The sequence below is a fragment of the Aphelocoma coerulescens genome, chromosome 8 (genome assembly GCF_041296385.1).
Source record: "Aphelocoma coerulescens isolate FSJ_1873_10779 chromosome 8, UR_Acoe_1.0, whole genome shotgun sequence".
In the NCBI taxonomy this organism is placed as follows: domain Eukaryota; kingdom Metazoa; phylum Chordata; class Aves; order Passeriformes; family Corvidae; genus Aphelocoma; species Aphelocoma coerulescens.
The window spans coordinates 22,448,913-22,473,173 of NC_091022.1; the positions used below are offsets into that span (position 1 = coordinate 22,448,913).

At 42.3% G+C, this 24,261-nt stretch overlaps 1 protein-coding gene and 1 long non-coding RNA gene across 9 annotated transcripts in view; one reads left to right on the forward strand and one right to left on the reverse strand.

The window, feature by feature from the left end:
- Nucleotides 1–24,261, forward strand: part of PTPRF (protein tyrosine phosphatase receptor type F) — a 380,389-nt gene that overhangs the window by 220,529 nt on the left and 135,599 nt on the right. The gene's annotated exons all lie outside the window — the stretch shown is intronic.
- On the reverse strand, nt 15,329–23,946 carry LOC138114072 (uncharacterized). 2 transcript variants are annotated; one of them, XR_011152477.1, is made up of 3 exons: nt 23,859–23,946; nt 17,924–18,227; nt 15,329–16,116 (listed from the first exon to the last, which is right to left on the reverse strand). It is a non-coding gene; the product is annotated as an uncharacterized lncRNA (long non-coding RNA). The 2 variants fall into 2 exon arrangements; XR_011152478.1 differs by lacking the exon at nt 23,859–23,946 and adding an exon at nt 19,720–19,885.

Consider the following 24,261-nt stretch of genomic DNA (forward strand, 5'->3'; position numbering starts at 1 on the left):
GGAATGAAAGTAAAGGTGGCTTTTTCCCCCAGGTTAATGCCAATTGATTTTTGCTTATTAAACTGAGTTGTCTCTGCTGCAGCCTCTGCCACAGCATAACTGGAGATGCCCTGCTTGCAAATGTCTGGGAAGTCAGTCTATTTTCCATCTGTAAGTAATGTTTTAGCGTTTAATGCAATTTATCTTCACTCACATTGCAGAAGATGTCAACACTAAAACATTTGCTACAGACATCATAAACTCGAGACATTGGCAGGCACTGCTGAACAGAGCAGAAACAGTGGCAGCGAATACATATTTTCAAACCATCTGGTATGCAAGTGGTGTTGGATCAAAAATTGACATGGTGTAAAAAACTCACCACTGTTTGTCAGATGACCTTTGGGCAGTCAACAGGGAAGTTGGTACTGCATGTAAATGCACTTGAAACAGTACAGTCTGTCTCCGTTCATACTTCTGGGCCCTGTTGCCTCGCTTGCCAGGTTTCAGAAACTAATAGGCTTATTTAGTAACGTTTAGAAGCAGCTCAGATAAACGGGTGCCTTGAGGGCTTTGCGCACCACTCGCCTCTCTGCATACGCACTTCCTTCCCTCTGTGGCCCACAGGGAAACAGAGTTTCGGGAGCTGTGGGTGGGAATGATCCCTTTTCTTTTTTCTCCCCTTGTGTGTTTTGATGTTTAGCTTTCAATCCAGTTTTCTCTTTATCAGGAGCAGCTCGCATAGGTGGTATGTACACGTGAATGTGTTCTCACCAACACAGGCACCACTGTGTATTTTGTGTATTTTGTCTTTGTGGTATATGGCTGTAGTGGGAAGAGGACTCATGGGGCTCATGTTTTGATGGAGGAGCCCCTTGAAAACAAGCAGCCCTGTTATTGCCAGTCTTTGGCTAAGGGTACCATGTACTTCAGCAGGGACATCTCCGCAGACAGCTGTTCCCAAAATGAATGTTGCAAAGTCTCTAGATTTCTCCCCTTTTCTTCCCAGAGGATTTCTAGCTCATTTCTGACCATGCATCAGATGAATGTGTGTTTACTGCTTCCTATAAGCAGCAGCCAGCATGAGAAATTGTAAAATTTCTCAGCTAGCTCCTAAAGCATGATTGAAAGTAAGGGCCATAGAAGTTAAAAGTCTGAAAGGCTGTGTGTGTACAGTCTCCCTCAGTTACAGGTGTCTCAGAATGACCCCAGAGAAAAGTGGCCCATAGCTCCTTTCATGAAAAAGCCAGCTACTACAAAAGCCTGGCCACCCCCACACACAGCCACCACAGTTCTGCCTTAAATGGCTAAATTAGGCTTTAAAATACACTGTGTAACAAAGATTACTTCGCATTCAAAACGTGGTAAAAACAATAAAAGGAAAATGAAGGTACCATCTTTCTGGAGTAGTGTCAGGTTGTCCTACAGCATCTCATTGTCTCAAAATGCATATAAAATAGCATGTCCACAAGAAGCTTTTGGGACAAACACCCATTACTGCACAGGTGTATGAAGAAATCCTCGGGACCCCACACATTTTCTTTTGCTGCAGCTTTACTTCATTTTCTTTTCCTTTGGAGAAGGAGGTAATTTCCAGATTAAGGCTGTCTCTTTGTGAACAGACTTAACTAGGTTGCTCTATATCTCTCTGTCTTGGAGGCTGAATAATACACAGTGATAGCAATAGGAGTCATTTGCTCCTTTAAAAGCCGCTGGTACTACATTTTCATTAGGCTCAGTAAAATGAAGAGGCTCAGTATGGATTAAGCACCTGAGTTTTACTGTCTCTGCTCTGTAGGTTTTTGTGTACAGGAAAGACAGCCACATCTCCTGGAATGAGAAGTTGCCCTGGATTTACTGTCATCATTTGGAAAGTTCTTCTGTGGACAGATATTCCTTGCTGAAAGAGAGCATTACTCAACTGAAGGGTAGGAGGAGGAGTGGGATGCCCAGGAGTCTTTGGGATTATGAATGGGATATGAAACGATACTTGTTCCCAGAGCCCTTTGCATTCAGGGACAGAGAGATGAGGAAATAACCAAGGACTAGACTTCACTGCTGCACACATGCACTAGCAACTTCTGAATTTCCGTAAGTCTTTTGACAGAAATGCACCTGAGCTACACATTCTGCCTCCTGGGCCTGCTGAAGCAAATGGGGAGGTGGCATAGTGTGTGCTGAGGCATTCTTAGATACTATTTTCCATATTCTTATAAGAAAGATACTGATATTGTGGAGATCTCTGGTTCAGGCTTTAAATAAGCCAGAACCAAAGTACAAACCTATTTTTAGGTGACCTTAAAATATCCTGGCATGTTTACCAAGCTGGCTTTGAACCAACTAAAACATGTAAACAGTTAATACAATATATTGCCGAGATAGAGAATTTCTGTTTTCTTATAGTGTGGGTTACAAAGTGCTTTTCTTCACCACACAAGCACTAAAAAGGAAGGAAGATATAAATGTAAGCAACAGTGACACCTGACACAGTGTCAGTCTGCAAGCATCCTCCTGATACATGCTAGCACCACACCACCTTCTCCAAAGTCACATTTTGTATTCAGGCACGCATCAAAAAAAATAAAACAAAACTACAATGCACAGCCTTCAGTCTAGCTTTCTAATGCTATATTGCTTAATAATTTAAGGACAGTGATAGCCTAAAAATTGCAGTCTTAGCAGCTTCACATAACCTACATTAGACAGAGGGGGAACATCATATTTATTACGTACTCAAGATGTCTGACTTCATCAGGACAAAATCTTCTCTGTGTTTGGCACTATATCACTTAGAAGGGCTCAGCTATTTGTTATGTATTACTAACAAATCCATCTATAATCATTTTAAGAGGCTGGTATTCATGGTCTCTGCTTCCCCCAGTGCTACTCGTGGGGCCTCACTGAAATAAACAGCAGCTCTTCTGGGACAGGCAGAGAGAGAGTGGAGCCAACTCGATTATCACAAGCAGTAGTGTTGTGCTGTCATGGTGTCTTGCTCCTGATGGCTTTCCTGTTCCCACAAAGGTGCTTGCCCTCAGTGGATCCCTCTGCCTAGCAGCTGTGGCACCAGGAGCAGTGCAGCTGTACTGCCACCAGCCCTACTGGCTCTGCTGCTTGGGTGGTGTGCTTTGTAGACAAAGGTGGTATTTTGTGTCGTGATGCTTTTGGAAAGCATCTTTCCAGTTTTGAGGTGGTTTTTTTTCTACTAAGGAAAGTGTGACATCAGTGTAGGACTAAGAGGTCATGGGAGTCACTTTTTAGCAAGGTAATTTCTGAGTGCAGGGGACTCAGAATTCAAATTATAATATATCTTTATGTTCATACACTGTTAAGGTTTTATCAGTATTAAACCAGAAAAATATATTCATCTCTTGAGAATGCAAATGCTTCATGGGGCCTGCTACTGACTGTAGCAGAGAAAGAATGTCATTTCTGGGCTTAGAAGATCTGTAGAGAGAACTGATTTCCTTGGGAGATTACAATATTTCCATAAATATGGCAGGGAATATTGTGGTATCGGCAGTGACACACACACAAAAATCTGTGTTCTTCCTCTCACACTGGTTTCTTCTTGCAGGCTTTGTGACTTTATCTAGGTTTTGTTTTTCCACTGACAGTCATCCTACAATCTTTAGCTCAGCTGGAATTACCTGCTTGGATTCCTCTTGATTTTCTCAAAGAATTCCTAGCCTTCTGGATTTTGGCGTTACTGTTAAATGTTTGCCACCTATCTCTCTGAGCTCTGGATTATGCTGCTGGCTGGCTGAGTTGGAAGAGTCTGCTCCCCTTTTATAGTTGTGATGATTAGCTGTTAATTCAGGTGCACTGTGTAGCCTCCAGATGCCTTCTTTGAAAAGGCCTCTGTTTTTCAGGAAGGATTGAATTACCTCTGCTCAGAAGTGTTACATCTCCACTGTTCTGTGCTGCGGCGGGGGGCAGCAGCCTTTATTTCCACCAGGATGGCGTGAGAGTCGGCTATCAGGGCACAGCTACAATGCCATACAATACAGTCGCCAGCCCCAGTAAATCAGCACAGCCAGTGCTTGCTGGGCTGCTGTCTGATTCAGAATATAACTCTTTTCACCACTGCAAAACTCATTCCTGAAATGTGGCATTGGTCAGCTGAATTTGCAGGACAAGGGATCAGCTAAATGTCACCGAACCGATAGCTCACATTCCTCTGTAACGTGGCAGCAGTGACAGAGTTATTAATAGGTGTAGGTACCTGTTCTGGATGCTTTATGGGAGCACAGTGGGCATAAATGGCAGTGAAGGGATTTGTTTGTGGGTTGAGTGACTTCACAGGATAACAAATGTTATCGGCTGCCATGCTGTCAAGGACACAATTAATTCTGGTTGCGCGGTACAGTTAATTTGGTATGCATCTCAAATGTTTTCAATGAGGTTTGCATGCAGATCCAGTGGACCGTAAGAAAAGTTTCTTTTTAGCCCTCATCTATTTTAACGTGATTCTAAAGGGACCTGACAGCGTCCCTTTATGTGAAACAGAGCTGCTGGTTGAAGTCAGAGGCACTCTGCACTGTGCTCTCCCTCTCCCTGGGGGCACTTGGGCTGATTGCCTTTTTGTAAGACTTCAACCTCTGCCGGATCAGCCTCCTAATCAGCTCCTAGAGCCCTCTGGGTGCAGGGCCATCACCCACGAGTGGCCATCTGTAGCCTTTGGGGAGCTCCAGTTAAAGGGTGGTGCTGGCCCTTATTAATGGAAATGAAAGCCTGGTTTAACCATTCTGTTCAAATCTCTTGTGTATTTCTCGGGCATCAAATTTAAAATTGAAGTGCCTAACACAAGAATTCAGCTTTGTACGTGTTGGAAAAAAATGTGCTGATTTATTTATTACTATTCTTATTTAATTCATAGTAAGGAAATGGTAACACACACGGTAATCGATTTTTAATTACTATTCTTCCTAGCCACCCTCTGTCTCTTCTGTTTTCCACTTAGGTAGGAGAAAGTCAAGTTTATTGTTAAAACAGCAAACTTGGTAGTAATGGCATTCCAGAAAGAATGAACTCTTTGTTTAGGAACTCAAGTGTGGAGAGAGAGAAAAACTCATAAAAAAAAAGGAAGATGGGGAAGGGGCAGTAACTTAAATGCAGCTATTAAGCCATTTTATTGGGACCCTAGGTTTGTTCTTAATGGAGGGAAATTAGCAATGCAAATATTTCTAGTCACCAATTATCCACGATATAAATAGGTCGGAAATTTGCACTGTTAATACCAGCAGAGTTGAAACCTTTTCTAAGCAGTTCATCAGCAGAGAGATTTTGGGGGTTTTTTTCTGATTTGTATTCCTGTGGCTTGTTAAAGGCTTGAAGAGGGGGAGGAGAACAGGAGTAGGAGAAAAACAGGTTTAATGGGCTGTAAGGAGCAAAACTCTCTTCTGTTACTTCTACTGTAAACAAAACAATCAGCTGAAACCTGGCTTTGTTTAAAAAGGGGGAAAAATGTAAATAGCAGTGATTCTCCTGTGCTCTTCGATACTCCATGTGCCTTCCATACAGGATTTTATCCTTTAAATATAAACGAGGAGGCATTACATGCACATAACTACCAGAACAACTCTCCCCAGCCAGTATTTCTGCAGAGGATATAATTAATCCAGGCTGTGGTGAGAGGTGTGGGAAGGTTGGGGTGCCATGCTGGTGGGCAGCATGCATCAGTCTCCAAAACTCTTCCTTGGTAGATCTTCAGAGCTTTTCAAGGCACCCAAATATTTTAGAAACTACTTTTACCCAACAGATTTTGCTGAATGAAATATGTTACTCAGGCACCAGATGTTTCTCTTGAAAACTGAATACCCACACAGATGCATGGAGATGCGCCTGCTTTCCTGTCTGCTGTTTAATTTTTAATTATATGAATCGAGCGATTGTGGGTTGCATGTTTTGTTCCAGCCTGCTCTTTCATGTTGCGTCCCCACTAAGAAACAGCAGCTTTCCTGGTGCAGAAAATCACAAGATAACCCAACACAGTTGTTGTTCTGTCAGTTGTACTGACAGAAAATGGGTTTTTGTGAATTTGGCATTCGTATTATGGCACACAGTAGCTCAGGCTGTGGAATAACTCTTCTATCCTACAACATACTTGCTACCTCTCCTACAGAGGAAGGGTCCTCAACCCTGGGTAATTCTTTGCAGTAGCCATGCATTTAGAATTTTAAAAATAAATAAAGGGGAAGGTAAAGGAATTTTTAGGCTTGTGTTCGCTATCTTCTTCTGGAGACTGTAAGTCAGTGGCTTACCCATGGGAGGAGATAGGCCCTAAGCTTCTGCTGGGACCTCTGCTGTACTAGCAATGTTCTGCAAGGCTTTATGATGTGTCATAACTGCTCAATGAACTAGGAGAACAGAATTCAAGACTGGCTACACAGATAGCTTGAGTCCTTTCTTCTTCCTGAAGATTCCTAGCAGGCGTACAGGTAGTGCTTTGTGGTACCTGCTGTGAGGTGGATGTAGTGTTCTACCACTGATGCTTTGGGAATGTTGCTGTCCCTGAGGTCCATGAAGAGACACAGTCCCAACTCAGGCTTAGAGGCAGAAAACCTCGTCTATCCTCAGTTTCATTCCAGGAGGCAGACTTTGCTTTTGGAACCCAGGCACACAAAGGGCTGTAACTGTGTTATGGATCGTTCAGTGAGCAATTCCTTGGCTTGCAAAGGAAGTGTTCCGCGTGAAGGATTGGCTTCACTGATACTTTTGGAGTGACAGACTGGGGTTCAGATATGTGTGTTGCTCTGTATCAGTTTCTTTGCAAGGAGAAGTGGTCCTAGTCCCTTGACACTTTTTACCATTGGCTTATGTGGAGTTAGCAGGGATGGTCACAGAAGTTTGTGAGGGTGGTGGCATTGGAAAGTCAATTGCCAGTGCACTGCACGATACCATTTCCCTTTTGCATGCAGTAGGAAGTGTTTGCAAGGGCTTTTCACTAGTGTTTGGATGTGCTGACAAGCTAAGCCAGGCTGTGATTCCTGCCTGCAACTGGTCTGGTCCCATGCAAGACAAAATGACAAGGGTGTGAGTTTTGCCTGTTGTGAGTCTGCATATTTGTCAGAAGCAAAGCAAAGCTAAGTGGTCCTTTTTTCTGATTATATTAACCTTGTAGTTAATAAAATGTTCTGCAGCAATGGTTAACCCCACTCATCCATGGAGGAGGTACCTGAAGGCCTGGTCAGTAGCCATGGGGTCTGAGCATTATGGATCATATAGTTTTATATGGGAACAGTTTTGGCTTGATCTTAATATACTACATCTAAATTCACCCTTTAAAGGAATAGCACACAGAGTAGGGGGAGAATGGTGTTCACAAAGGCTTCTGGTCCTCAGCCTTTCCCGAGAAGAGACGTAGCATCTGCTCCTCTCCCTTGGCTGTTGGCTGTAGGATCGTGCTGCTCTCATTACTCTCTGTTCTCAGCTGCCATGTCAGATCAGGCCATTGGCCCATCTACTCCAGGGCTGTGCTTGCTCATGTTTGAGAGCTCATCCACACCACTCCTGCACTTAGCTCAGTAACTAGCACCAAACACACGCAAAGAAGATGAATTTCTCCTGTCTTTCCCATCCTATCTCCTGGCATCTGCTTGTGCCTCAGAGCACTTAGCCTTCAGTGGGAGCCAAACATGAGGAGCTGTGCTACCACAGTGCTTCTGCTGCGAGAGAGTCCTAAGACTCTAGTGTTGTCCTGTCATCCTCTTCTGTGAATTCATCATGTGGTCTGTGTGCACCTACGTCTTGGACAATTCGGGAACCCACATACCTTGAGAAGATTTTATTTTAGTGCTTTAGAAGGGAGCATTATCATCCCTTGTCAAAAATAAATTATGAAGGCAGCTTGTCTCCACATGCTTAACCCAATGAGGCTCTTAAGGGATAGCAGTTCCTATGTAAAAGCTAAAGAATGATAATTTTCTTTCAAATATCCTCAGAGATTTACATGTCATTAGCCCATACTCTCAAAGCTGGCAGAACCCAAAACACTGAAGACTGAACTAGAGCACTGATTTTTTCCTGAAAACAAAGATGGCAGAGATCCTCCCTCACACTCAGAGATTAGGAAAAAAGTGCAAGATTGTTGAGGAAAGCTAAGCAATTGCAACCCCATTGAGCTCCCCGGAAGGACAGCCTTCCCCTTGTGTGCTGTTCACTATGGAGCTCTGTGTGCAGTTCAAAGGATAACTTGAATTAAAACAATTAATACTTGGATCTTGGATGCTTAAAGGAAAATTATCTCTCCAGAGTGTTGTGGGAGAAGTGACATCAGGAGTTGGGAAGCATACCCTGCTTGGGATGAAACAAGCCTACTGTGGCACTGCTGGGCTTGAGTTGTGTTGGCTTTAGGGTGATTCATAGCAAGCAACAAGAACATGAGGAAAGAAACCCAAGGTTAGCAAAGAAGCAAACTTTTCGTTACCTTATGCAACTCTTGGCTCTTCAATCTATGATTCAGTGATTGGGGTTTTCCCTGTCTGCTTGTGTGATGGGATGCATATGTCAGGCAGGTAAGTGTGAAATGGTGGCAGAGTAGCTTGCTGATGGCATCTTCAAACTGTGTAAGTCATGTACTTCTGCAGAGAGAAAGTGATCGTGCTGTGACAGTTCACTTAGTTTGTGGAGCCAAGGAAGTCTGGGTAGCCCCCGGCCAGGAGAGCTTATTGTGAAAGCGCTGCCAAGCGATGCTTTCTGCACACTTTGTTGGCATGGCAGCATAACAAACTTCTGGAAAGGGCAGAAGTGAAGAAGAGAGAAATTGCCAAGTCCATGTGTATTGGGAAAAGTATGTGTATGTGCGAGTTCACACACAGAATATTGATAACATCTCTTTCCAGCATACTGAGCCAGTTGTCACTGTGTGCCAGTCCCTGAATTTCATGCGTTGCTGTCTTTGCCTAGCAAGCTTGAACTTCTTAGCCTTCCCTTCAAGGCTTTCATGCTTGCATCTTCGTGCTTTTGTCTGTCTGTCATGTCCTCCTCCTGTCTCCCTAAAGCTGCCTTTGTTGTCTTTTTTTACCCACAACTTCACTTTTCCTATCACATAATGGTGAGGCTGGACTAGCCAGGCTTGAGTATCCTGAGTGCCCTGGTGGAAAAGGTGCACTACAATACGAAGTGGTGATGGAGAAAAAGCCTACAACATCCTCAGTCACTGTTTCAGTTCCTAAGGGTACTAGAGGACCTGGGTTTGTATTGTGTGCAAATGTTGATAGGTGCCGTTTCCTTAAAATGAAGGATGCTAGAAGTCACGTACAAAGGCTGTGCATTTTTAAACTTCTAAAAATTGGAGGCTCCTGTTTAATAAAACTTAAAATACTGGGGAAGTCCTAGATAGAAATGTTATACTCTCTTGCTAATATTTAAAAAATCCAAGTGGTTGACCCAGTTAATTAAACCTAATACTTGTGTTAGATCAAAATATTTTTTTTATTTTGTGACAGCTTTTGTCTATAAAGACCCAGGGTGTTACTAAGCCAATTCCAGTTAGTGTAGATTTATGGAAAGTGCTTCCATCTTTTGACACTGCAAGTTTAATTTATAAAGATAACTGTGCAGTAGTGGCATACTAACTTTTGTAAGGCATTTGACTTAATTCATCTGATTGGAATTCGTGGTGCTGAAAGATTGCATGTCACCTTTGATCAGTGACCAGAACTAAGAAGCCATTCTTGTTGGACAGTCATCGAACAGGGATGTTTCTAGTGGGACTTGGCAGGGACTGGCACTGACTCCAATGCTCCATCAAAGAAAGAGAGATGGGAAGTAAATCTGATATTTGTGGATGACAAATGTAAGGAGATGATTGGTGCAGAGGGTAAAGTTTTTACATGGCTTTATAACTAAAAGCTTTTCCAGAGCCATGCACAAGGCTGCACAGTCTTTGGGCAGAGTAATCCAGCTTTCCATCATACAGAAGCAGCCCTTTTTCAAGTGGTGCCTGTAGCTGAGGCTTCCTAGTGACTTGCTGAGCTCTTCAGCTTGGTGAAATGGACTACAATGTGTCCTTGGACCTAGACAGAAAAGTCAAGGAAAAATCCTCACTTTGGTACAGGGAAGATCAAAAGAGCATCTAGGGCTCAGTGTTCTAAGAGGAGTACTAAATTGGAGGTAAGAGATGTGCAAACATATTCTAGGATTGAGAAAAATGTGATGTAATGGTAGACTGGAGGAGATCAATTTGCTGTCTTTATTAATATGAAGATGATGAGGAATTTGAATATGGTTTATAAATCATTTCATGGGGAGAAGAAAGACTTTTTAAGGGTTTCTTAATCAAGTGAAAAAACGTATTACAAGGACTTAATAGCTGGAAACTTTAAATCACAGCAAATTGAAATGGAAGCAAGCCACAGGTCTCTAGCAGACAAGGTGGTCAAGGTGGAACAATCCAGCACTGGAAGTGACAAATTTTCTATCTTCATGTGACTTTAATGATGCCTGGATTATATTCTTGGAGATATTTTAAAGCATACATTTTCTGTATGAGTAGCAAGACTGTGCTGCTCTACAGTCTGTGATGAAACAAGGTATCAGGCTGATGATCTCATGTTCCCTCAAGACCTTAAAATCTCATTTTGTTCTGGCTATACAGCTCTTCTTTGTATTCCTTGGCTAGTATATTGAATAAACTGGGAGAAAAAAACCCACATGAATCTGGCACTGTTTCTAATTCAGGGAGATTCAGGAAGGTCAGCATGCAGAAATACGCAGGTGACAGCTCTGCAAAGCAGAGCTTTGCAGGACAGTATGGAGATCTTAAATGTGTGAGAGTAGGAAAAGCAGAAGATGATGAAGTGGTTCCTGTGGGAAGGAGCTTGAGCAGAACTCATGAAGCATCATGAGCAACCAGTAAGGATGAGGGTTAGTTGCTGGTTTCTTGGGTAGATTTAGATCAAGAGAGGAGCTTTTGTACTCATTGGGAGACAAACGGTCAGTGTAGTAACTTTACAGGGTGAAGATGAGAGAAAAATGGAGTGATTTTAATGTAATATGGGATAGGAGATATGTAGCAGCCTGGAAGGCCAAGGAAGAGGGGCCTCAGGCAGGACGACAGGGACAGCACTAATACTGGCAACTGCCAAGGAAACTGAAAGGAGGAGAAGGAGAACTGGGAAAGATGGGCTGCTCAGCCTTCATCATGGTGATGCTGAGTGACAGCAAGACAGAATGTTTTAAAGAAAGGCTGTGAAGGGAGTCCAGCCATGTGATGCAGGGAGAAGTTTGAGATTTCTGCAGACCCTCTGCCTCCCCTGCTGTGTTGTTTGTATCTTCTGAAAGAGGTTGCAGAAGTTGTGTTGAATAAATACGGTACAATATAATGCCCCTAATGGTGGCTGTCAGTCATTAGGGATCTTGCACTGTTGTAATATATTTACACCAGTTATTAGAAACTAAAGGGCCAAGGATGAAGAGAATACTCTGCCAGTAATCTTGGCTGCTACTTAGCTAAATGACAGATACAAATCCTGAACCCAAAAAAGGAAAAGCTATCTGGGTAAACAGCAGTAATTTGTCTGTAGATTCATTTTACAGCTAATCAAAGTTGGATATAACAAGCTTGTAGCATCTGGCAGTCTAGAAATGGTATGATGAAACCTTTAACTCTTTGACTTTCTGACAATGCTACTATGATTTAAACAACCCTCTTATGTTAAACACTGAGGAGGGAAAAGACAGGACAGAAAAGAGAAAATTGTTCAGTTGTGGGGCCTTATATTTTTTGAAGAAGAGACTGTTGTCCTTTCCTGAGTACACAGGACTCAACAGAATGAAACTCGGATCTTTTGCAAGACCTGTATGTTCCACAAACACTAAAAACCTACAGCTCTAGTTCTTGCCCATGAAGCTCACTGAGACAGAAAACATCTTGGAAACAGGTTTTCATCTTTAGGAATTCAGTTCATGTCAAGTAATTGTTAACATAAGAAGACCTGCAATTATGTGAAGTATAGTAAGACTGGCTGCTTTGTAGCTTTAAAAAAAGTCCTTGACCAAAAGGGTCACCTTTTAATATTATCCCAGCAGCCAGAAAGCTATAGTGTAAACACCCAAGTAGTTAAGTTCAAATGGGTTCTCTGTTCCTTCTGAGGGAATTCTGCTGGGCCAGTCGTAGGTGCTTTGCCTGCAGCATGCACACCACTGGGAACTATGTAATTTCACTGTTTCTTAATGCTGAAGTCTGAATAGAAAGGAGTGGAACCTCTGGGAAGTAGTGACTTAAAATTAGAAACAATGTTTTGAGGCTAAACAGTGTTTTGCTTGGAAGAGTAGTTTGAGGCTTTGGTGTAAGTTATGCCTATACAGATTTGCAGCTAACCTGATAGCAGGAGAGATTATGGAGGATATACAGTGCTTGTTCTTATCCACTTTTTATTAATTCTCTTTGTGTGTATCTCCCTTTCTCTTTGATGGATGCAGAACCTTTCAACAAGGGTTTCCTTGGTGTTGTTTGTAGCTACTCTTCTTTGCTCTTCTTATTCCTAAGGTCTCATCAGATAAAGTTCTCTGAAATTCGGATGCTGTTTTAATGTGGTTCTTAATCTTAACTTTGCCTTGTCCATATGTAATAATCAATCATTATTATAGCTTGTTAAGCACTGGTAATGTTCTTGGCCTTGTACATCGCAGAAAAGGAGAATGACTACTGGCAAGATGAACTAATATGTTAGGGATGTGGTGAGAAACGTCAGAGGAGGGAGAAATGTGGAGGGCTTTAGTTTTGTATGATTGTTACTGTTGCCTTCCTTTTTCTGAGCGCTCTGAGATTTGAGAACCTGCCTTTTCTCGCCTATCCACCCAGTAACTTTGTTTTCATTCTGTTCTGTATTTTAAATTATGGCAAACTAAGGTGGAGAAGGTTTTTGTGCTTCATTTCTGCAGCTTTTTCTAATTCATCCCAGGTTTTGTATGGGTATGGCTCTGCCCCAGCACGTGTCTGTGCAGAGAATTTGGAAGGGGTTCACTGAGGCTTTCCAGTTGTCCACCTGTGTAGCACGATTTGTGTAGCTGTGAGCAGAGCAGGCTCTATCTCAGGGGATGACAAGGACTTAGGCTTGTATTCAGAGTGATTGGCAGGAAACCCCATTCTTAAAAATACAGTAGGAATGTCACACCAGAACACTTGGGAAGACAGAGATATATATAGAACTCCCTTTCATTCAGCTATTGTCTAATGGAGTTTCTGCCTATTACCTGAAGTTAGGGAGTGTATTCATTATCTAGTGCATAATGTGGTTGATTGCTGGCTTTAAAGTAGGCAATGGTGTTTATAAATCAACAAAAGTTGGCCAGAATCAAAGCTGAAGTATCTATAATGATGTGTAATCACCTGTTAGGAACAGTTACAACAACAGTCCTCTCTCAGCTTCCCCTAAAACAAAGCTCGTAATCTGCCAGTAATAATGATAAATGTCCTTAGAGATGTTATGATTCAAACCTCAGTACTTCCAGTAATATTTATTGAAGACTCCATGACCTGTTCAGTGTCCCCTTATGCACCGCTTATCTTCCATTGCTCTTTGTATCTAAGATCTGTTTTGAATATTTACAGAATACTCACTTCAGCTGTATTTTTGAAAGGGAACATGACATCTAGTCCCCTGGAGTCCTCTGAATGAGCATTTTATCAGTGAATCAGCCTTGAAATGTTACAATGCTGGTTTAGTATTTGTCAGTGTCTGTATAAAACATGCACAAAGCCAAACCATAAAGAACTCAATACTTAAACAAAGAACAGTAAGCATCTGAATTGCCCTGAGAGCTTGAGAGCTTACTTGAGCTTCAAAGATTACCATGGGCATTTGTTTCAGTGGTTTTTCCTGGCTCTTGGTGTAGCTTGCACCTTTGCTTTCAGGAAGAAAGCCAGTGCCCTTCTGTCAGAATAGCCCAGAAACAAGTTACTGGGGGACCGCAGCTTTCTGTAGTCACACAAGAGTACTCTGAATTGGTAAAACTGCTGAAACAAGGCTGAGCTATCTTAGCAATAGCTTTTCCGATAGAGCGCTTGGTTCTGATCCTGTTGGATTGATGCCCTTTTTTGGCCTCTCTTAAAAGTAGGGGTTAGAGTGGATGTCATCTTGTTTTCTTGAAATACAGAGATTTATTCCCACCTCCATTTGATCTAGCTGTGAGCTTGCTTCCAGCTGGAACAAAGCACTCCTTAAGTTTGGGCAGTGATATCTTGAGCTACTGGAAAGAGGCCAGTCCAAAGCACTTGATGTCAAGGAGATTTAATATAAAGTTTCTCCTCAGAAGAATGTGAACTTGATGCCAAAGGCTTTGATTAAGACCATTTCTATGCCTGTTGGACATTGTCAGATGCCTTTCGTGGTGATATAATTAGCTTTGTAGGAAAGTTTACTGTCAGCTCAAAAAACAAATGTGGAGAGAGGGTATTGCTGGCTTTCAGCAATATGTTAAAATGTTGTGTGAGAATTCAGTTTTAAAAGCATTTTTATCAAGTATTAGCCACATTTCTCATAAATCATGGAGTAACTGTTTCAAAATTATCCTATACAGGCCATGCTGAAGAAATCTTAGTTATCCAAAAGCTTACATGAAAAGGTACCTTGGGGTTTGCCCCAAGTGTAGGGAGTGTGGGACCAGTACATGCTGGGGCATGGCACAGGAGGTCATGGAGGATCTTTCACAAGGGTGAAATAAGTAAGACAAAAAAGCTGTTTGAAATGCAGCTGCCAAATATAATCTCTGTGGAGATGGCAGAAGGCAGGGTGGTATCTCCTTTTGTAAGAGGAGCAGTCAGTAGAGCGGTGCCCCCACAGCCACATCCAGGCACTTTCTCGGGGCCCTTGCAGGCAGGGTGCTGCTCTGGCACTTCAGCCCAGCTGTCAGCGTGCCAGCTTTAAAGGCACAAAGTGGAAATCAGTGCACAGTCCTGCATGGTATGGGACAGCTCTGCTGTCCAGCTTGGGCAGGGAAACTCACCTTTTGTAAGGTGTACATCTTCTAGAAGTGGAAGCACCATGGGGTGCTGTCCTGGGTGGTAGAGAGCAGAGCATAAAATGAGGTCCTCTGCTGTGTGTGTGAGGGGACAGAAACCAAAGCATGGGTGTGCTGAAAGCTGAAATCACAGTCTGTCACGTCGCTGCGTCTACTGCTACCTCCACAGGGTAGTTGTGTGCACCACTGCAGCATGAGCAATGTACACCTGTCATGGGGTAGGATTATAACCAGTTCTCAGATGTTGTTGTTCCATAGATCCCTTCAAATCATTAAGGCTTCCATATCTCTTCTGTGATTCTTTCTAGGCAAGGCAGACATTTTTCGTACAGAGAAGATTAAAATCTATGTTGCCATTTTGGAAACATAGATGATGATTTCTTCGTCATCTGAAATGTGCTGTTTTCAAGTATAACAGCTTGGCTTGGAGGAGGCAGCAGAGAGGATCCCACCTGCAGCATGTCTGCACACTTGCACGCAGTCTTTACCAAACGCTGACTCCATCTGTCATGACAGAGTAAAAATAATTCCACAACACTGTATGCTCTGCAGTCTCACTAATATAGAGTCATGCTTAGTAATAAATCAAATGCTTAGGTGTGATGTTTCATCCCATGCAATTAAACTTCATAAAACCTCTGAAAAACGTATTTTAACATAATAGCAGTTCACTGTGAGAACCTCTAGTGTGTGCCTGTCATGGTCAATTCAAAAATTTGTGTGATGCACTGAATGTGACAGTGATTAGAGGATTGTCATTTCAGTATTCATGCAGCTTCATGATTATTTAACAAAGCTCCAGGTTAGCTGTATGGAAAATACTAATCTAACCTATTTTGTATGTGAAATAAACATGCAATTAAGCCCATGTCATGTCAGTTGGGGTCACCAAGCACTTGCTTTGTTTTTTTCTGTGGAGCAGTGACATTTACAGTATTGGGCTGTGGTGCCTAAACCGTTCCTTAGGTTTCCTGAGTCAAGCCTTTATAAAGCAGTGCTCATGCAGGGAAGGTAACTCATGTTTGGAGTGTTACTTAACCTCATCTCCTTCCTTGGAATGCTGGCTGTTGAAAAAACACCTGACGTAATTCCTGCCAATAGAGAGCTTTTTCTGCACGCTTCACTCTTACAGAGAGTCTTTGTGATTTTTGACATTTCTGTGATGGAGCACTAAGTAGTATAAATTTGAGGTCATAAGGGAAAACAAAAATAAAATTTGCATGCAATTCCAGGTTGTTTTCATAGCTAGTGAGTAAGCTCTGGCATTAGGATGTAGTTGTGATTCACTCAAGTAAAAGGTCATCAGCAGATCAAAATGAGAGCTAAATACCTTGACAAAAATATCTGCTATAGGTCATTTATTACTTCTTCTGTGAGCTTTACTTAAGGGAAAGCATTATAGTACTCTCTAATATATAACATTTCTACAGTGAACAAGAGCACTCTTGCTAGGGCTGTGAAAACTAGCTTGCTGCTGAAATGTTCTGTAGTAGGGAGAACCCCAACAGTGTGGTTTTTCTTTAGAAATAGAATGAAAGCACTTGAAGGACTTTCCTAATTATTATTTTTGTATAACAATATAAAAAAAATAATTTAACGTTTTATGGTAGCCCGTGGAGTTACCACTTCTGGTATTTTGTAAATAAAATATTTTGACACAGTTGTGATGTGGAGTGTCGAAGCTGTCTGCCTCACATGGGCACTGTGTAATTACCCATCCTAATCACAATTATGTAATCTAGTATGTTGTTAGAAGATTAGGGTATCTATTTATGTAGCTGAATCCCTGAAACATTCAAAGCACCGAAAATTACTGTGGGGAAATAAAGGAAATGTAAACATTTGAAAATTCCATTTAGGAAAGGCCATTAGGGTTACAAGATGTGCTGCCAAAATCAAGGGTATGTGCAATCAGAGGGGAGGCAGCACATGTAGGCACAAAGCAGCGCCACGCTGGTGCCAGCCTTGCTCTTGTGCAAGTCAGGCAGGCTCCTGCCCTGCAGGGAGCTGTGCAATCATTCTGGCTGTGCCTTTTGGGCCACCCAAAACCTCTCGTACTCATGGGGCTCCAGTGGTTCATGGCTCTGCCGTCTGACTGCCCTGGAATTGAGCTTCTCAGGGGATTGAAGCCTCAACTTTGTCTTTGCCACTGCCAAGGAGTGGCAAAGGAGCTCAGGCTGGCTGCAGTGTGAAGGCTTGGAGGTTGCTCCTTCCTCTCTATAGCTCTAATTGTGTGCCTCATCAAGGGAAGCTGTTCACTTCAGGTCAAAACTTGGTGCCATTTTCAAATTAAAGTTCATTGTTGAAGGCTCAAGTCTGAGATTTGTTCTTCTATGACAGTTTTTCAGTTAGAAGTGCAGTGACTTATTCTCTTGCTGCTTCCCTTGCCAGGTAGGGAGTGAATAGATTACCCAGGGTTCAGCCCTTCTGCTGGAAACAGAAGCTTCTTGCTCAAAGGGAGACTGGTCGTTGTATGCCTCGACCCAGCCCATCATGTCAGGCCATTTCACTGAGTACAGAGGAGACACATGGAGAGAATTCAACACGGAAAAGTGGTTTGTGCTTTAGGGAGAAAGCCCTATAGCAGGCTGGGAGAAACAGCAAAAGAATTATTCACGGTACTTATAACTCTAAGGGTCTCAGAAGAATAGAAGTCTTAGACTGGAGGCTTTCATCATGAATGTGGATTTGAAAACAAGACCAGGTTTTTGACCTAACTTAAGCAATCCACACAGGAAAGATATCATTGCAGAAGTGGTTAATGCAAGCAGAGGGGGTGATTAAGTGAGTTAGACCTTGTAAAAGGATCCATTTATCGTGGCTGTGTACCAGGGGAGCTGCCATTCTTAGGAGGCTAGCAGGGGGATTTGCAGAGCCTTCCTTTGTAGGTCATAGCTTCTAATTTGTCTTAACTTGCTACTGATTAGAAGTTAGCAGTGAATCCCCCTGTATTAGCTGTCTGAAATAAACTTCTTACCTCAGTATTGCCCCAGCAGGTTCAGCTTTCTGCAGTGTAAGAGTTGCCAACACAGTGGCCCTCTCCCCAGCAGACAGCTAGAGACACAAAACCCTGTTTGTCTCTTCTGGGGTTGGGTCCCTAGAGACATTAAAGGTATTTGTGGCTCCACAAGAGATCTTTCAGGTGACTATACAAAATTACTTTCTTTCACGGAGTTCCAGGTCTGTCAAAGGGGACTGCGGTTCATCCTCTTTGTAAAACCATCAAGTTCTGTTGAAGAATAGTGCCATGGGAGAAACATGGAGGTAGTGGTGAGGGTTACCTGGAGTGCAGAGACAGTGCACAGGTCAGACTGTATGACATGCCTTTTTAGTGTATTTTCTAGCGTTTTTTTATATTTGGTCCCCAGCACTGGTCACTTGTGAAATGCCCTGACCAAGAGCATATTCCCCATGGATGGGGAGGAGGTGCTAACAACTTCTCTCGAAGTCATCAGTACTGCATCAATGCCAGAGCCCATGCACCCAGAGCAAAAAGGGGTCCCTTGGAAACACAGGACAGGAGACCGACAAGAATATTGGCAATAGCAAATCTCTTGTCCAGAGATCTTTTGTTCTTTCATGGTCTCTGTGCTCTTTTTTTTTTTTTCCTTTTATTATGTACAGATATTTCACCTCTAAACCAAATACAACTATTCATTAATACCAGTCAAGACTTGCCGGGGAGTTTTCAAATGAGACAATTGTGCTGAGTCAGATCAATGACACATCCTCCTTCTCACATTACATTGCCTAAAATAGAGATCTTTTTAGAAGCAGAATTTGAGTGCATCGTGTCTCATACTTGCACAGGGATGCCAAAAAGCTACTGCTCAGGCCACAAAGTGATTTCACTGCAGATTCAAACATCTCCTGTTTTAATAATATATCCTATATGAGTGACTTATTTCAGGTGTTGAAAGGGTAGGTAACAATGGTTTAGAGGAAGACTTTCCCAAAGGCTCCAATGACAGTTTGGTGCTTATCTCCCCAGTAGATTTTAATGGGAATTAAGCACCTACAAGTCATTTTTTTGCGTTAGAAAATCTTTCCTGCGGGCTATAGAAGAAGATTGGTAGCATTAAAAATGATGACATTTATCCAGGAAATGGCAAAAGGGAGCACAATAACCCTGCACTTCACAGGTGCTTTTCATCAAAAAAGAAGCCCTGCATCTTCACAAATCCAAGATACAAATGTTGCTGCATCCTGACGTTTGACCAATTCCGTGAATTCTTTAAGGCCTTGTATCAATGCTACATGCCAGCTAAAGGCACAAAGTGAGGTATGTGTGCTGCCTCATTTCTCACTGCAGTGTATTTTGACAGTGGAAGTCAGAGCTGTGATCCAAATAAGCAGGGTGAAATTATATAATCTGAAGCATTTTACAATCCTAAGGAAAATATAAGTGATGTGTAGGTTATCAGGACAGAAGATTCTGATGCCTCGTCCTTCCATTAGTCTCTGGGTGGGTTAGTGGTTAATTATAACCTGCCACTTGGGTTTTCCCCATGTGACTAGCAATGATTTCCCTATTCCTGGATTAATTCAAATGTTAAATAAGATCTGCCCCTAGCACTAGTCTCAGGGGTAGCGTGTTATCATTTATCTTTGCCCTTTAGTTATGGACATTTAGTAAGTTTTCAGCCATCTCCACCAGGATTTAATCCCAGTCAGCTTCAGGTTTTGGGATGGCTTTAAAGAAGTGCTATAGCACACTTTTCTTCTGTTGACTGTGTAATCCCACCAGAAGGAAAAGCTTGGTTTACTCCTCACCTGCTGTTTTTGTATCCCAAATGAGTCCTGAGTTCCTGCTAGCACTTCAACATAGGCAAGTTTGTCACTCACATTTGTTGTTATAGTGTTGTCATTACAGGGCAGTGATTCCTGGATCAGCCTTTTTCCTTCTTGCAGTAAGTTGTTCTTGCTTTTTGGATTCTCAGATGACTTAACTCTCTACATATTTTAAAATAATTTCAATTAATATAGTAAATTTGTTAGCTAATTCCCATAACACGTTTTCATTAAAACTAAAAGCTGAGTTTTCTTTCCTGTATTTTTTTTTAAAGTGCTAAGGAGTTCAAGCATTTGGATCCTAAATGAAGCTATGTTCTCCCTTTTTTACCAGACCTACTTTTTTGTTACTTAGTTCTACTATCTCCTCGTTTCCCACAACTTTTATGGCAGCATTAAGTCATTCTGGATTTTCCACTTTCTTGACTTGTCTGTGCTGCTTTTTCTTGTTTTGATCCTGTGTTGTTTCTGTCATGCTTGGGGTTTTTTCTAAACTGCTTATTTTGTGGTGGAGCCACGCTGCCCTCCCCGTTCCCACAGACCAGGCTGGCTGAGTTGGTGGGAGAATCTGTCTACACAGAGCATATGTATAACAAATTTAGCTATTAATAAATGACTGTATGACAGTTACTATTTCTGTACCACTTCCTTTTGGAGGAGCTGCATGTCAAAATCTGCACATTACCAGAACTCTCTCTAATTTCACTTTTCTTGTGACTCAGTGGCAGTAGCATGTACTCTTTTATTTGGCCATCACAGGGGAATGGTAATAGATTTTCCTTGAAACCATTTTCCCTCATCATTTCCCATTACAGCAGTATACTTTGGCTTACAAGGATTTACTCATGCCCTTCTGCTGAAACAGTTTCTTGTACTGCAAAAGTGGTGTAGCAGAGCTACCTTTGCCTTGAAACTGACTGAAGATTTTCATACTGGTTTTTTAAGTCTAAATTCCATTTTAACAAATACAAAGGAAAACCTGGGAGGAGGCAGAGGAAGGTGGTTGATTTCCTGTGATCCCAAATGGACATTCCTCTGTTGTCTCATGCTCCAGTATTTTGGATGCTCTAAAATGTTTTGAGTTGAAATGCAGGCGGAATATGAACACTCCTTAAAGCTGGTTTCCCCTGAGAACTGTAGCAATCATATACTGGTTGTTTTGAAAATGGAGGATTGCAGTGAAAACTAATTCCACCCTGTGATGCCGTAGCAGTGGTTTGAGATTCTGCTTGTGTAAGAAATGATGGGCTGGTGAGATTTAAGAGCAGAAAGATGCAAGCACCTAGGAGTACAAATAAAAGTATTTCTGACTTCACCTTAATAATTGCCATCAAAAATATATCCTGGCATTGATAACGAAAGCAAAAGAGCAGCTGACAGAAGTCAGCTAGAAGGCACAAGGATTAGCTGGTGACATTCTGATCTGTACAATTATGTGGATGCTATTAACATTTAAATAGTTTAAAAATCAGCTCACTGAAATACAGAACTGTGTGCTTGAACTGAAAAAATGCTGTCATTCTACCTGACTCAGTGATAATTGCCTAGTAAGTGCTAAACGTAGTGAAATTGCAGCAGAAGCTCAGAAATGCAGGCTAGGAACCAGGGATGAGAATGAAAGCAACATTCATCTTAAAACAAATTCAAAATAGCACTGAGTTTAAAGAAAGAAAGAAGGGGGGAAAAAAAAAAAAACACAAACCAGAAAACAAGCTTTTAAAATGCCAAGTTTGATGTAACCAAAAAAGCAAATAAGTGGTGGTGGATTTCAGCTGAAGGAATCAGGGATAAAATCTTCGCTGTGAGTATAGCTGTTTTCTCACTGTTGCACACACACGCGTGCACATGTGTCTGCTTGTATGCATGCTGGAGCCAAAGGGTCTTTCCCCCCCAGTTCTTAGCCAAAGTCTGTACAGATGCTTGAGTTGGCCTGTGTGAAAGCAGATTTGCTGGATAAATCACAGTTCTGTTTGGCAACAAGTCACTGCTGTTGATAGCACATTTGAAAACTCACTTGTTCACTCTGCATCTTCGTTCCTCACGTTTGGCTTTCCCTGGCTTACTGAAGCTGATCTGCCTCACTAGAATGGTCCATTGGAGTTAGGCTGCCCTCTCTGTGCAGTCAGACCACAGCCCTGCAGAGCTTGTCCCTTCCAGTGGCTTTGCATCTGTGCTGAGCCTCCTCCTGGCACAGAAAGACTCGTTTTCTCCAGGGACCAGCTGCGGGAGAACTGGACACAAGGTGCAGAGGTAATCCAAAAGGTTTCACAGGAGCACAGGAGATGGGACCCAACAGTGACCTTTCCACATTAACTCTTAGTCCAGTGACAGGGCACACTCCCTGTGCTGCTTGGGTTTGGTGCAGCTCAGAGGACTGGGCAGGACACAGCAGAGGCAGCATTTGCAAATCCAGGCTGACTGAGGAATTGCCTTAGGGATCCTAACAGGATAAACAGCAGCACTTTTTTCTTCCTTAATAAGAAAGGAAACATGTATGTGCAGCTGTAACTGCAGCTCTGTTTCAGAGCTGTAAGTCTCTGCCAGCTTCAGTGCATGGTGCATTCCTCATACAGTTAATGCAGCAGCACCTGGGAGAAAGTATGGTTGAAGTCACCTACAGGCTCAGCCAAAATAAGCTGAATCAAGAACCGTCTTGCTGTCACCCCAGCAGCTGCCTCAGTGTGGCAACACCTTGGTAGGAAGCTGCTTCAGAGAAGCTGTCATGTCAGTGTTCTTGGAGATGTGTCTGGATTCGGAGTGCATCTCCCTAAATCCAATGGCTCTAGTTAAAGCATTTTGCTTGAACATACATGCCAGTTCTTTAGAAGAGCTTGCTTTTTTACTGTCATATTTCTACAGAGTTCGTCTTATTTGGAAGGGTGGGGGATGTTTGTTACTTCCATCTTGCACTCCAGATAGTGAAGAAGAAAGGTTTTGACTTTAGAATGAGAAGTTTGCTGGTGGTAGTCTCTCTGCTACCACCACTGCAGGCTCAGTGAAAAACAGAGTAAAACTGGGATATTACTTCAGCGATACAGTAATTCAGGATTTTGCATGTAATTCTATTAATGATATATGAGCCAGAATAGATGCCAGCCTTCTCTCCTAGAGCTACATTTATTTTGCAAAACAATAGGATGGGAAGATGTTTAGCTTCATTTTTGTAAATATACTTAGCAGACATGACTGATTACACACAGGGAACAGAACAGTTATGTTAAAAAAATGATGCAGTCATTTTTCTGCCTATAGCCACATTTCAAAACCACAGAGGATTATTTGTAGATCACTGAAAAGTATTAAATGAGTTCATTGAATATTCTGTTAATATGCAGAGATGCAAAAACAAAAGATGGAAAAGTAAGAATTTCTTTGCATCTTTACTTTTTCATCAGAGAATACCCCAGACAAACAAGAAATGAAAAAGAAACCTAATCACTTCTTGCAGGTTTGGGTAAGGGAGGAATTAGAACTATTCCAGAGAGGTAGAAGAAAATTTAGACAAAATAGGAGAATTTTCTTTTTCTTGCTTATAGCAATAGGCATTGAATACCATAAGCAGGCTGCCAGGACTGGGGAGGTCAGCTCCAAGGCAGAGGCTCTCCTGTGAGAGTCACCTCAGCAGCAGGTCCTCAGGCCAGGAAGTCCTTCATCCACATTCAGTGGATGTACTTCTGCTGTGGACGGTGCATCAACTCTCTGCCAGTGCCAGTGGAGAAGCAAGGTGTGCTTTGTTACAATCCCTGGCACAGATGGGAAGATCCTGTGATCCTCACACATGTGTTCTCTATTTTTGCATATCTGGAAAGGCTGAACTGTACTGCTGGTTTTGTCAAGAGATTTCATAGTGATTTAATATTTGACCAGCTCTTAAAAGGTAATGGAGACTTGTCATAGTATCTTCCCTATTCAACTCCTGCCACATACATCTGAATTTATTTTCCTCCTGATTGGCTTTAAAGGTGTGTAATCATGCAAGACTTAGACTGTTGACAGCACAATTTCAATTCCAAACAGCCACCCAACAGACAGTTCTCCTGCAGTGGGAGCAGAGTGCAGGTTCCCACTGTCCCCTGGCTTTAAGAGATGCATTGCTATCTCAGTTTCATTAGTTGTCTCACCTCTGAACGCAGCATTGAAATGTTATGAGCTTCTCTCTTGGTCTTTCATATTCCTGCCGTGCTTGTGTGCGGCTGGAAGCGAGCTGGCTGTATCCTTGTAAAGCTGAGGATACACCTGCACCACATGATGTGGCTCAGTACATACGTGCTCTGCTGGCTCTGAGAAAGGATCTTGTTTTGGTAGTGTTGAGATAAGCATGGGCTAATTTACCTTGCTTGTGAGTTACCCCAGTTCAGCAGTGCCTGAGCTATCTGCCATGGCTTTAGGCCAGGGTTCAACTGTGATAGACTTGGGCTGTGCTGCTCCAGTTCAAACAGTAGATGTTCTGCAGGGACATATTTTGCATCACTGGCATTCATATCTGTAGCAGGAACAGCTTGATGCTCTCTCGTGACAGTAAAC